This window comes from Oncorhynchus tshawytscha, linkage group LG09 (assembly GCF_018296145.1).
Source record: "Oncorhynchus tshawytscha isolate Ot180627B linkage group LG09, Otsh_v2.0, whole genome shotgun sequence".
NCBI classification, from domain to species: Eukaryota; Metazoa; Chordata; class Actinopteri; order Salmoniformes; family Salmonidae; genus Oncorhynchus; species Oncorhynchus tshawytscha.
The window spans coordinates 51,181,980-51,197,369 of record NC_056437.1 but is presented as its reverse complement, the minus strand read 5'-3'; the positions used below and the strand labels follow the sequence as shown (position 1 = coordinate 51,197,369).

Here is a 15,390-nt window from a genome sequence, read left to right as displayed (position 1 = left end):
TCTGTGATGGAAATGTAAAGGTAATTTACGATTGAGCCGACATGCAGCATTTACTGTGAATGCAGTCTTCACCAACACATGAACATTGCCTTTAAATTTCAATCACGATGTAATGCTGAATTTCCACGATAACGGATTGAATAGAGCCTAAATCTTTTAAAAACAGCCAGCCAGAGGCATTTTCTTATTAAACAATGCTAAAGCCTTTGACAGGGGTAAATAGCTTTTCTTGTTTTAAAGCCTTAAGGAGGAGGTAAGAGGGATTAATTGCCTGCAGCATAAATCTTTTTTTATGGGTGCCACTGACTGACCTGACCTAGAGATGTTATTGGCACACACACACACACACACACACACACACACACACACACACACACACGTAGCATCTCTTCTGCAGCTCATTAAATGGGGTGTGTTTGAAATGTCTTCCAAAGCGTCAATGTTAGGCCTTGGTTCTTCTCAGAGTGTAGGAATCACCCTGCGCTAGACAGTGTTTGGGTTTGAACATGATTTGCAACTTTTGAATTGAATTTCATTCTGCGTGTTGTTCAGAAAGCTAAGGGCCCGATTCAGTCAGATCCGCTTTAGCCGACATCTTCATAGCTGATGATTTGATGTGTCGGAGGTGGAACTGTGTTAGAGCTGTCAAATCCACAATCGACTCACAGTATCATACCTAAAGCGGACATTGCCATTGGCTGCACAAAGACGCAATAAGAGAAATCCCATGCAGCCTTGTTTACACGTTCAAAAACTGAAATGTGAGATGTAATCTACACCTTGTTTAGGATGATTGAAATTCTCATTATTTCATTTAATGAATTTCATTTGAACGTCATTATTTCTATATAGCCTACACTTTCTGGTTCTGAACTTCTAACGCGAGTGGGACGGGTCTGGCTTCGTGACAAAGATCGCTTGACAGCTCCAACGCAATTCCACCTCCGACACAGCCAAACCATCATCAATGCGGGTGTCTGCTATCACCGGTTAACACCTGATCTGATTGAATCTAGGCCTAGAAAGGAGGATGGTGAAAGCGAAGTATGTGCATGGAAATGGCTAAGTAAGCGTTGTGCAGTAATGTCACCATGAGACTTGAAGTACTGTTGTTCTGCCTTGGCTTTTAACTGACAATGAATGGTATTAATGGGTACGTTATAGTGTGTTATAGTACTGGGAATACTGGTTCAAATCTGCGGTCCACTGTAACAGACTGTGGTAAAAGCCTAGTAAGAACGCACTACCGTAATCACCAGACATCGATCTCTGATCAACATAAAAGAGGAGGCAGTAAATAAAAGGTATTCATGCTTTCATGTTACTAGTTTTTAAGGTCTGTTGCATGCAGGTGTAATACATACTGTGCATGGCCAGCCCATAGATCTGTACACAGATACAATAATATACTTCTATGGGAGCTAGTGAATGCAGTATCACACTGTGACAAAGTGAGAGCACTTATCTTGCTTTAGGCTCAGGCAGCTTAACTTTTTTTTAAAACGAAATACTGATGGAGTTTAAGCAGTTTTGCTATAGGTACAGAAAATTAACAAACATGTGACACTGATATTGCGGTAAAAGGTGGTGTTTCAAATGAGCTGTTGCTACGCTAGCACATTAGCTAGCAAGTGTAAACATTACTTAGCATGTGTGAGAACATTCCATTCAATAGCACAACATGTGTGTCACTGCTTGCAATAGCCTCAACCATTAGTGTAAGTCAGTAACCAACATAGGTGTCAGGCCCGAGTTCTTGTTATGTAGTAGGATGTCAGATCCCAGTGAGCTCGATAGAGACTTGGAGAGAGGCTGCGGTCACATGTCACAGGCCTTGGGGCAATTGTCACCCTCACCGCTCCATGGCGACAGTTATCGTAGATGGCAGGGCAAGGGGGCAGACGGTGGGTGAATACACAGTCATAGGGACTCTGATTGGAGACAGTAAATGCGGGCTGACAATGCTCAGCTGTCCCAGTCCATGTGACTATGACTTTCCTCACCAATGGACATTTCTGTAATGCATGTCACTGCCATGGTCTGTGTGACACACTGATGGGGAGTCAGGTTGGATTTACGTGTCAATTAATAATCAGTCGTCTTACTGATATGACAGGAAGCCTGCATCCTGTCCCTAGCTGTTTCCTCTGTTGGAGGACAGAATGGAAGGAAAAGAACATTCCATTTCCTCTCAAGCAATAATCGCAAAGTGCAGTTTGACCTTGTCTGAAGTGTTTTTTCAATGAAAAAAATGTTGGTAACATCCGTATTACACTGTAATTACATATGCAATTACACTGTAATTACATATGCAATTACACTGTAATTACATATGCAATTACACTGTAATTACATATGCAATTACACTGTAACAATCATTGTAATTAATTGTAAAATTCATAGTTACACTGTAATAACTGGTGGTAATTGCAGTCTGTAATTACAGTGGTGTTAACAACGAACGCTAGTTACCATGCTTGTTACAAATGTTAAAGTTTCCGATAACATCCTAACACACCATATTTCAGCCTGCACAAACCACGTGATAAGTGTTAGCCAATTGAAAACCGATCACTTCTGCAATAAAAAGCTCTGGAGTATGATGCCCAGGCCCGATAGCAAAAACGGGTTCACAAACAGTTTACATAAAAAAAATACTTTAAAATGTTAAACCATTTCACTGTGCATTGAGTCAATTACAATGAGTTCATTATTTTAATCATCAATTAAACATTTGTAAACACATTAATATACAACTAACGTTTAAAATTATGATAGTCATTTGTGATTGCCAAATTGTAAGCCTATTATTAAGCTTGGTTGAATAATGGTTTATAAATGCACTTAAAATGGTCATAAGACAAACTCTTATTCCATCATGTAAATCTTGCAAGTGTTTCACCGTTGAGGAACATTCTCACTTTTGGCTGGGCTGCATTGGTGAAATTATTTATTTATCGCAGGAATTAAGGCATCATGTCAAGCTCTGCCCATCTGCGCAAAACCCTAGAAATAATGGTGACCGCAAACGTGCCCAGATGTTCACATCGATATCATGTGAAAGCGCGCAAAGAACGCTTTAACATGAGGAAGGTCAGTGTGCAAGTCCAAACATGAAAGATTGCTATGAAAAAACAGTGTTGTAGGTCAAAAACATCAACACTGGAGAGCAAAAGTATGTTTTCCATGCAATTTATTTGCATTTTTGGATACATGAATTCTGCTGGATGATTTAGCATAGGTATCTAGCTAGCTATTCACTAGCTAAATAGCTAGCTAACATTAGCTGGGCTCGATGGTTGTATGTTCTCTTAACCTTCTCAGGGTATCCGTACTCAAGGGTATTACGTGAGACACACCCAGCATGTTAACGTTAGCTAGCTAGCTAGGGTAATATACAGTGTCTATGCTACATTTTCATACATTCTTCTTTTCTACCACAGATTCTCACAAGGTCACCGACACCAGGATGGGAAATGCTTGTAAGAAAGAAACAGATGGAGACAGAGACAGTTGTCAATTTCCATTGCTTAAAGTGGAAAAAAAGACCATCTCAATAAGCTATCTAGGCTATTAACCATACTTTAGGCTACAGGTTTGAGTCACCACTTAAGGTTGAAGTCGGAAGTTTACATACACCTTAGCCAAATACATTTAAAGTTTTTTACAATTCCTGACATTTAATCCTAGTAAAAATTAGTTAGTCAGTTAGGATCACCACTTTATTTTAAGAATGTGAAATGTCAGAATAATCCTGGAGAGAATGATTTTATTTCAGCTTTTATTTTTTCCATCACATTCCCAGTGGGTCAGAAGTTTACATACACTCAATTAGTATTTGGTAGCATTGCCTTTAAAATGTTTTACTTGGGTCAAACGTTTCGGGTAGCCTTCCACAAGCTTCCCACAATAGGTTGGGTCAATTTTGGCCCATTCCTCCTGACAGAGCTGGTGTAACTGAGTCAGGTTTGTAAGGCCTCCTTGCTCGCACACACTTTTTCAGTGGGTTTATCCTCTCACTTGGATGGCAAAGAGGTTCAGGTTGTCATAATGGGTAAGTGGGCAAGTATTTTGTTTATATATAATATATCATATATTATATTATAAACTGGGATGACATCTGTATGATTGACCCCAGTCAGCGAGGTTGACCTATATCTGTTGACCTGATCTGTTTTTGTAAACTCAACCAAGTTAACCCAGATGGTACACTTTTTAGGGGACAAGTGCTAGCAACAACATTGAATGGAGGTAATTGAGGGTAGCTAATTAGAGCCTATTAAGCATCCAACCATTGTAATCTGGGATCTCCAGCACATCTGTCTACAAGAGATTACAACCTTGTGGTAGTTATTACTGAATTGGATGCAGCTGAGAAGAAACAAAACACTACGTTTGTGAATTTTGTGGAAACTTGCCTACTTGTAACAAGCATGGAAACAATAATTTTTGCTACAGACTGCAATTTCCACCAGTTACATGTTGTAGGTAGAGTGACTTGTTATATTGTAATTACACATGTAGGACCCCTTAAGATGAAGTGTTACCGAAACGTTGTTTGTATTTCGGTAACATGTATTTGTATTTATTTTGTCATATAAAGTGATGTGATACATCTCTTTCTCTTCTCATGTTTTCTCTCTGTATTGGTGGGCAAGGCAAGTGTAAAACCAAAGTGTATTTGAAAGTGGTATGGTAGTAGGTGCCAGGCGCACCAGTTTGAGTGTGTCAAGAACTGCAAAGCTGCTGGGTTTTTCACACTTAACAGTTTCCCGTGTGGATGTCCTTTGGTCCACCACCCAAAGGACATCCAGCCAACTTGACACAACTGTGGGAAGCATTGGGGTCAACATGGGCCAGCATCCCTGTGGAATGCTTTCGACACCTTGTAGGTGTCCATGTCCACGAATTGAGGCTATTCTGAAGGCAAAGGGGGTGCAAATCAATATTAGGAAGGTTTTCCAAGTGTTTTGTACACTCAGTGTAAGTCTCTTTTAAATGTTGATATTTGGTTGTGTGGACAACCAAACACAATTCAATATCACTAATTATTATTACATTTGAAATCAACCAGAGCTTGGACTATTGTATTGTCTATTTTTAGTTTAATTCTGGATTGAATTGAAACAATAGCTGTTAATTACACGGGGCTTGATTAAAACCCTGAATGGGAGACCAACGTGTACATGAATCAATTCTCCAGTAGGAGGTGCTGCCCAGGCTATTGTTACTTTTTCTGATAGTTGATATAACATTGAAGATCTGACGTTGTTTTAAATGTACAAATTCAACTCTATTTTATACAACGTTTGTCTATGTTGAAATTTGATTACCATGATGACATCATCCTGTGGTTGAAATTTCATCCTCAAAACAATAGTTTATATGCAAACTATTTTCAAATCCAATGTATTTTCCACATAGATTCCACGTCACACTACATTGACAAATTATGTTTAAAAAAGTTCATTCAACCAGTTTGTCCCTAGTGGGATGGTTCTCCTTTTCAGAGCATTGTGGTACAGTGCAAAGAAGCTCAATTAGAGAACAATTGTCACGTACTGCAACTGTGTGACATGAAATAATAGCTTTAGTAATTAACCAAGCCATGAGAGCAAAGAGCAACATTCTGTCACGATGGGAAAGAAAGATAGTCAAAGGTTTCTAGAAAGATACTGATGAGTTGATTAAGTTGATTAATTGCTTTGGGATCTCTCCTTGGAGTCTTGACTCCCACAGAAGGAAATCACTAGAGAAAAGGTCTAGAAGTCACAAGCCTGCCACGTTATTACATTGGTTCTGTCTGCTGGTGTATGCTAATATCTGACTTAAACATTCTTAATATTCCTCTTATTTGAAAAATTATATTATTTTGACTTGAAAATGTGGAATTAATTCCTACAAAAAAAAAAACTAATACCTGATTGTACAGTATAGAGATACCAACATTACCACTTTATCTCAAATAAAAATCAGTACACTGTCTTGCTGTTTCCACAGTTCACATAGAGGTAAGGACAACATTACAACATGGGCTATGTTTAAACATTGGGAGTTCTGCAGGACTGCCTTGATGAACCACACAGCATTGGAAAGCTTGTCTCTTTGAGCTCTGCCATTGAGCAAGCTAAATGCATGATTTCCTCAAGGCAAAACTATGTTGCTGGTAGTCTCTTAGCCAAGCAGGGATATACTGACATTGTCTCTGGAGGCCTGAGGATTTCAGCTGAGTTAGAGAAAGCCAATTCTCTGGAGAATCCACCCAGACATTTTCTTTCTCTTTTTCCACCTGCATCTTATACGCAGAGCGAGTACCAATGCGCTACAAAGAGTCTACAGTCTGTAAACAGGAAGCAACATCAGGTTAACATTCTGCTCTCTTTTCATTATGGTTCCCTCCAGAACGGAGGCTGAGGCCCAAATGGCACCCTATTTCCTATATATAATGTACTACTATTGACCAGGACCCATAGGGCTCTAGTCAAAAGTACTGCACTATAAGGGAACAGGATGCCATTTGGGACGCAGGCATTGACAGATCAGTGTTGTTTCCAGCAGATTACCGGTGCGTTGTGCAGGTCTGAGGCTGATCGATACACTGTTTAGCTCTGTAGACCTGGGAAACTCAACAACATGCAGCTGGGAGAGAGAGAGCTACAGTAGGCCTATGTACATGTGGATAGGACAAGCTGTGTAAGATGCTGGCTAATGGCAGCAGAAACCATCTTTTGTTCTATTACCTCCATCCTGTTAAATTGCTACCAGCAGCAAAATCCCATTGGACCATCCATCCATCCATCCATCCATCCATCCATCCATCCATCCATCTATCCATCTATCCATCTATCTATCTATCTATCTATCTATCTATCTATCTATCTATCTATCTATCTATCTATCTATCTATCTATCTATCTATCTATCTATCTATCTATCTATCTATCTATCTATCTATCTATCTATCTATCTATCTATCTATCTATCTATCTATCTATCTATCTATCTATCTATCTATCTATCTATCTATATCTATAATGATATGAGCCTATCTGTATCTATCTATCTATCTATCTATCTATCTATAATGATATGAGCCAGGTGTAATGCGTTTGTCTGTTCAGCTCCTCATGCTCAGCCAAGGACACCAGGCAGTGAGGTTTCTCTGCAGAGTTTGTTTGATAGCTGGATCGGATCTTCCGGGATAGATGGAGGCCTGCCAGACTGCCAGACGGCTAGTGACCAGTCTCCCAAAGGCAGCGATGTTAAGCTTATCATCTGTCCAGTGGAGGAACAGATCAATGCCGCCCGACTCATCGAGAACGAGATGCGATTCGCCTGGGATGCAGATAGGTTGGTGAAGTTTGATAGCAGGTCCTGCTTCTGCTGCAGCTGAGCTAACCACCAGAGAATCTCTTCCCGAAGCTGCTAGATTGTGCATCCTGGGCTCCTAGACTAGACGTAACATAATATGCACTCAAATGAGTATGATATGTTATGTTTCGTATGGTTATTTAAGACGGAAGGTTAAGTAAGGCAAAAATGAAAGGAAGGAGGCTGGTCGGGGTGGATGGGGAGGTGTATAACAAAAACGTCTAGCAACCCAAAGGTTTCAATCAATCAATCAAATGTATTTATAAAGCCATTTTTACATCAGCCGATGTCACATAGTGCTATACAGAAACCCAGCCTAAAACCCCAAACAGCAAGCAATGCAGATGTAGAAGCACGGTGGCTAGGAAAAACTCCCTAGAAAGGCAGGAACCTAGGAAGAAACCTAAAGAGGAACCTGGCTCTGAGGGGTGGCCAGTCATTTTCTGGCTGTGCCAGGTGGAGATTATAACAGTACATGGCCAAGATGTTCAAACGTTCATAGATGACCAGCAAGGTCAAATGATAATAATCACATACCTCGTTCAAAATTTACATATTTTGTCTTGCACATTCAGCCTCTGAATGGCACACATACACAATCCATGTCTCAATTGTCTCCAGGCTTAAAAATCTTTTTTTTTTTAACCAGTCTCCCTCCCCTTACATGTTTGAGTCTCATCACGGAGAACGTTAGCATTTTAGCTAATTAGCAGCTTTGCAACCACTTAGTACTTTTTAGCTACTTTACAACTACTTAACATGTTAGCTAACCCTAACCTTAACCCTAACATTAACCCCTAACCCTATCCCCTAGCCTAGCTAAAGTTAGCCATCTAGTTAACGTTAGCCACAACAAATTGCAATTTGTAACATATCATATGGTATAGTTACATAAGACAGAAGAAAGAAAGACTCATCATTTGCTTTAACACCAATATGATTTCAGTGATTGGCCCTTTCTGACACAGTCTTGCCACTGTTGGTGTGAAGTATAAGAAACTATATTTGATTTTGATTTCGCAAGGAAAATGTAAATGGAGGGTGGTTAGTCAAGGTGGGTAGGTATATAACGCAAACGTCTAGTAACCCAAAGGTTGTGTGTTCAAATCTAATCATGGACAATTTTAGCTAATTAGCAACTTTGCAACTACTTACTACTTTACAACTACTTAGCATGTTAGCTAAACCTAACCGTAACCCCCTAAACCCTAGCCTAGCTAACGTTAGCCACCTAGCTAACATTAGCATTAGCCAGATAGCCACCTTGCTAACGTTAGCCAAAACAAATTGGAATTCATAACAAATCAACAGACTAAAACAAACAAAGAATTGACACGCTAAAGAAATGAAAAACACCTATACCACATTCCACAAAGAAAGTCCTGCAGGCTCTATTTTTATCTTAACCTGCAGCTGGCCCAGAACAGAGCAGCATGTCTTGCTCTTCATTGTAAATAGAGGGCTAATATTAATACTATGCATGCCAGTCTCTCTTCCGACACATGTTTTTATGAGAAACATTAATATGTTGGAAATTCCAAATAGTTTGCATAGTCAACTTACACACAGCACTGACATACACACTTACCCCACCAGACATGCCACCAGGGGTATTTTCAAAGTCTCCAGGTCCAGTACAAATTCAAGGAAACGTACAGTATTATACAGAGCCATGAGTGCATGGAACTCCTTCCATCTTATATAGTGAAAGTGAACAGAAAACCTGGTTTCAAAAAACAAATAAAGCAACACCTCATGGCACAACGCCTCTCTGCCATGTGACCTACTTTTTGTGTGTACGCACTGCCATGTATGTGTAACTGATAGTGTGTGTGTGTGCGCGCATCTATCTGTTAATGTTTTTACATGTATGTAAATTGTAAAGTATTTTATTTCGAATGTATTTTTTGTTACGTGTCGGACCCCTGTAAAACTAGCTGTCACCATTGGCGTTGGCTGATGGGCATCCTAATAAATAAAAATGTAACTGGACATGACTTGTAAATGGATGAGTATTAGTATGAATAAGAAAAGTGTAATCACTCAGTGGAATTGGTTTTCTATCATAAGAGATTTTCCCTAATGAAAACAAGTCTTCATTGCAGTATCAAATAACAGGCCTGTGTTTTTGCCATCAAAAACTTTTCCGATTCCAATTTAGGAAATTCCGTTTGTCTTAACCTCTACAGAATCCTGGGCTTGCACCTGGGCTGAAATAATACATTATGGCCTTTCTCTTGCATTTCAAAGATGATGGTACAAAAGAAATAAAAAAAATTGTTTTTTTTAAATGATCTTTTACCAGATCTACTGTGTTATATTGTCCTACATTCATTTCACATTTCCTCAAACTTCAAAGTGTTTCCTTTCAACATGGCCATTACTTTACTCAGTACTTTGTTGAAGCACCTTTGGCACTGATTACAGTTGCGAGTATTCTTAGGTATGATGCTACAAGCTACTCCTGCGTTGTTTACATATACTCAATTGGTATTTGGTAGCATTGCCTTTAAATTGTTTAACTTGGGTCAAACGTTTTGGGATACCTTCCACAAGCTTCCCACAATAAATTGGGTGAATTTTGGCCCATTCCTCCTGACAGAGCTGGTGTAACTGAGTCAGGTTTGTAGGCCTCTTTGCTCACACACGCTTTTTCAGCTCTGCCCACAGTCCCTCCCGCAGCAAAGCACCCCCAGACCATGATGCTGCCACCCCCGTGCTTTCATGGTTGGGATGGTGTTCTTCGGCTTGCAAGCATCCCCCTTTTCCCTCCAAACATAACGATGGTCATTCTGGCTAAACAGTTATATTTTTGTTTCATCAGACCAGAGGACAATTCTCCAAAAAGTACCATCTTTGTCCCCATGTGCAGTTGCAAACCATAGGCTGGCTTTTTTTATGGCGATTTTGGAGCAGTGGCTTCTCCTTGCTGAGCAGCCTTTCAGGTTATGTCGATATAGGACTAATTTTACTGTGGATATAGATACTTTTGTACCTGTTTCCTCCAGCATCTTCACAAGTCCTTTGCTGTTGTTCTGGGATTGATTTGCAATTTTCGCACCAAAGTACTTTCATCTCTCCTTCCTGAGCGGTAATGACAGCTGCGTGGTCCCATGGTGTTTATATTTGGTACTATTGTTGGTACAGATGAACGTGGTACCTTCAGGCGTTTGGAAATTTCTCCCAAGGATGAACCTGACTTGTGGAGGTCCACAATTCTTTTTCTGAGGTATTGGCTGATTTCTTTTTGATTTTCCCATGATGTCAAGCAAAGAGGCACTGAGTTTGAAGGTAGGCCTTGAAATACATCCACAGGTACACCTCCAATTGACTCAAATTATGTCAGTTAGCCTATCAGAAGCTTCTAAAGCCATGACATAATTTTCGGGAATTTTCCAAGCTGTTTAAAGGCACTGTCACTGGAATTGTGATACAGTGAATTATAAGTGAAATAATCTGTCTGTAAACAATTGTTGGAGAAATTACTTGTGTCATGCACAAAGTAGATGTCCTAACTGACTTGACAAAACTATAGTTTGTTCACAAGAAATTTGTGGAGTGGTTGAAAAACTTAAACTGTATGTAAAACAAGTGTAATTTATATTTATAATTCCCTCTTCCAAATGGATTACTCATTTATCTAGCTCTTATCAATAGCTCTTATCAAGTTGTAAAGTACAGTGCATGAAGAATGGTGTTATTTCTATCAGAAAAAATAAAGTAATGTTTTTTCCACTTGGAATCGCTAGGTCTTATTCATTGTTCCCTCACGTATAAAGGTGGTGGAATAATTAGGGAATTAAGTCAAGGTCAGAATACGGCGTTTCTGTAGACACACCTCCGCCACACCTTCATTTATTTGATCTCCACCTAAAACGAATAGCATGCTATTCTCATCCTTAAAAATTCAAGTGTAGAATACACCTAGAGGAAAAAAGTGCATAAAAAGGGAATTACAATCCAATTACCCGCTTAACTCGGTTCGGAATTGGGCCCTTACAGCGAACCCAGTGAAGCAGTATAAGTACGATGAACACACTGCATCTTTGTTGTAGTCTTTGTTATCATACTCTTTCAAAAGGTGTTTTTTTCTAAGCTGTTGTTATGTTTCTTTGAGGCCCAGCTCTCCACAACAGTTTGGGCTGATCAGAGGAACACTCTTTCTGGGACAGACTCTCTTCTCCAGGGGAGGGGGGGGGCTGGGGGACACACACACTTGTTTTAAAGTTGCAGAGGGAGCAATGAAGCTCACAAAATGAATCAATCAATGGAGGCATGATAATGAATTATTTCCTTGCTGGAGCGAGAGTTGGAGGGAGAGATAAAAGAAGACCCCGTGCTGTGCTGCTAACAGCCGGGGGGCCTCAGTGTGTGAAAAACGGTGTGCCGGAGCCTGAGGACTGCTAGCAAAAATGTGATGGTAGAAAAACAACGAGGCGTTGTTGGAGAGGAGGATGGAGGAGTAGTGGAATCTGGGTGTTCAGGGGTTAGAGGTCAGGCCGTGCTATTCCTGGGACACGACTCCGATAAATTAGAGAATAACTATTAAAGGTGTAAAATTAAAATTGATATTAGATGACTGGTAGCACAACGGCTCTCCAGCAAATGTTCACCTTTTAAATGATCAACTCACTGATGATTATGGAGATAGGAAATATTAGAGTCTTACATTAAGTTACAAGTGTTCTTTTATCACATCTTGTATTACATTTCCCCCGGTTAAGAGAGTCTTCTATTCAAACTCAAGGATTGGAGTTTGGATTGGAGAATATTAAGACTTTCAACTAAATAGTAAGTTCTCATGTATAAGAAAAGAAAGACAAACATCCTTTCTGTGAACTCTGCGGAAGTCGTTATATTTCACAATTCTTTTGGCTGGCAAACAATGAGTTTCCAACATTTGCCTTTAATTGGTTACAGGCTGACAGGCAACTGTTGTAACACTAATGCACTACTTTTTCATCCCATTTATAGATTTATATCACTGTCTATGTAAACAAGTGGATAAAGATTCTGTCAGCCTAACAGGGATATTGATTTTATTAGCATTATACTGCTCTGCAATAGCATTTGACACATGCTTGGATGTTTCTACTGTACAAAGAAAAAACCCTCTGGTATTTCATGTGTCTTCAATGTTGAAGATGTTGGATCATATTTCTTATTTGAAATTTGATACTTATTGAAGTCTCTGGGTACGGAGATATTTTGCTTCGTCTTCCAGACACACATTGTACCTGTGCATTTTAGGCTCAGTGTATCAGGCAACTTAATGAGCGTAGACACATTCTTTCTGTACTGTCCTCCTCTTCTCTTCTCGCCTCTCTATAGGGAGATGGCGGCATTGTTAAATGTCTCACAAAATAGATGATTCCAAGATCAGAGGTACCTACAGTTGCCATGGAGACTCACTTTGCTTGTCTCACTGCGTTATGCAGAACAGAGGAATCCTCTGGCTTCTTGCCGTTCGCTGTCTTACCGTTGGCCATATTTAAGGGGCTGCCGAGGGAAACTGTAAAACGGTGGATGTGTGGAGGAAGAGATGTGATGACAGGACATCCTCTGTTTCTGTCACACTCAGGGACAGAGACGGTTATTAAGGGCTAACACAGCAAGCTGACAGAATGTAATTACCCCAGCACACAGCTGACACAATGAATGTGCCGGAAACCATACAAATACGGTATTGGCAATTAGCCGTGAAGGCCATGGCGTCGTCTAATGAGCCTTCAAAAAAAAAAACACCAACGTGGAACAGAGAGGAGCTGGAAGAGAGGAGCCAACCTGAGAGGGAGGCAGGTGGAATAGACCTTAAGTACAGTTATCTTAAGTCACTCTCTACTATGTGCTTAACTACAGATATTTCACCACTCACTGCAGGCTACAACTTCATGGTTACTTGTTGGACAATGACATGCAGATATGATCGAGGTTGTCCACAGTGTCAGCTTATGATCTAAATTTAGGCTGTTTTTCACTTACTGGGAAAGTCAGAAAACCATAAAATGTGCTTCGACAGCTTTACGGTGACGGACAGAAGCTTTGTCTTTCAATGAGTGGGATTAATTGACTATGCCTTTGCTAATGTAGTCATTTGCATCCCTTGAAAAGCGGTGATCTTGTGATAAGCATACCCTTCTGATGGCCTGTGTAATCTCCACCTGTGGAGGATAAGCATCACAGGCAGACAGGGGACTGGCGCGTGCCGCTCTTCCTGACCTACACCCAACACGGTCATTCATGCCCCTCCACCGCAAAGCCTGCCCCTCAGTACCTTCCACCACACGCACACCACGCACGCTCACACACCGACCCCTTTTCCTAGCCAATTACACTTGTCTCCCTTTCTTTCCCTCTTTCTTCCTCCCCTCCTTCCCCCCTGACCACTCTCTCCCCCCTCTCTGCCACCACACTCAGTTTCAGCCACTTGATTAATTAAGCAGATCTGCTGACTGTGCCTGCCAGCTCAGCTCACCATGTCCTTATAATTCCACTATTAACGGCAGCCATGAAATACAAATAGACTCCCAGCGAAGGGAGCTCTGGGCACAATGCCCCCAACTCCAGCATTCCCCCTCTCCTCTCCCTTCCCTTATCCTCTTCACTCCGTCCCATATGGATGCCTCTTTTCCACTCCCCTGGGGCACCACAATGCATCCCTCCTGCAGTAGAAAAGGTTTACAATGTTAAAGGGAGTACTACCACAGTGTGTACGTATCTGCAAGTCTGGACAAGCATCTGCTTCAATGGCTAAAACACATGTGGTCCATGAGGTTAATGTATCAGTTCACTCTAATAACAGCACATGTGTACCAGCCATTCTCTAGCACGATCTACCTTCACATTGGGTGTTTTTTTGTATTTTTTATTGAACACGGTCATTCATGCCCCTCCACCGCATAGCCTGCCCCTCAGTACATTCCACCACACGCACACCACGCACGCACGCACACACACGGACCCCTTTTCCTAGCCAATTACACTTGTCTCCCTTTCTTTCCCTCTTTCTTCCTTTCCCTTCTTCCCCCCTGACCACTCTGGAATAGATAAATACTACACCCTACCGACTGGGAACACACCGGTTGAGTCACTGTTGTTTCCATGTCTTGTCAACATAATTACGCTGAAACAACGTGGAATAGACGTTGAATTGACATCTGTGCCCAGTGGGTAGGGCACACACAGAGCACATCTTAGAGTCATTATGCCTTTATCTCAGCACCTCCGTAGGCACTGCGGCAGGGATGTGCGTTATTCAACGGCCATTGCTTATTCTCCTTTGTGAAGAACGAGAGGTCTCTTCTTCCTTTGACTGAGTTGAGCTCTCCAAACTTTTCATCATTAGTCATGAATACTACTTTCCAACATTTCGTTAAATACTCATTAGGCAAAGATTCAAGTAGATCTTTTTTTCGGACTGTGATTACAGCTGTACAGTTAAGACCTCCTGTACAGCAAAGCCATCCTGACAGACCAGGGCAAAGGATCAAGCAAGTAGATGTTGGAGAGAGAGAGAGAAAAAGGAAACAACAACGCTGTGCTGAACTGCTACTGTCAGACACCTAAGTAGATCACTGCAAATACTATCACTTCCTGAAGGGGGGTGTCTAGAGCCAAACTGAACTCCCAGCTTTGGAATGGAATTTGTTTGCCTGCTATGGAACAGAACACTCTCTCTACGCAACAGCATCTGCAGAACGGGGCTAAACATTGAGTATTGCTGCCCAGTGTATCTACCAAGCATGGCATCTACAGGGGGAGGTTGTGTAGAAACACCTGAGCTTCCTGGCATCTCAACTTCAATTTCCCTCAAGGGAGAACAACTCATCTCAGGAACATCCATCCATAGCACATAAGCCATAAACCTCCTCTTAATAAAACATTCCCCCTCCTTGTTTTAGTCTTATGCAGCACAACAGTTAACCTTGAACAATGTCTGATCAATCACATGTTTTATTAGTCCCAACCCTCTCCTTCACCTCCCTGTTAAACCCCTTACACCTTCCTCAAAACAGACCC

General features: G+C 41.0%; 1 protein-coding gene across 2 annotated transcripts in view; it reads right to left on the bottom strand.

Moving 5' to 3' along the window:
* LOC112258097 (follistatin-related protein 4-like) overlaps window positions 1-15,390 on the bottom strand; it is a 201,948-nt gene that overhangs the window by 40,867 nt on the left and 145,691 nt on the right. The window lies entirely within an intron of this gene.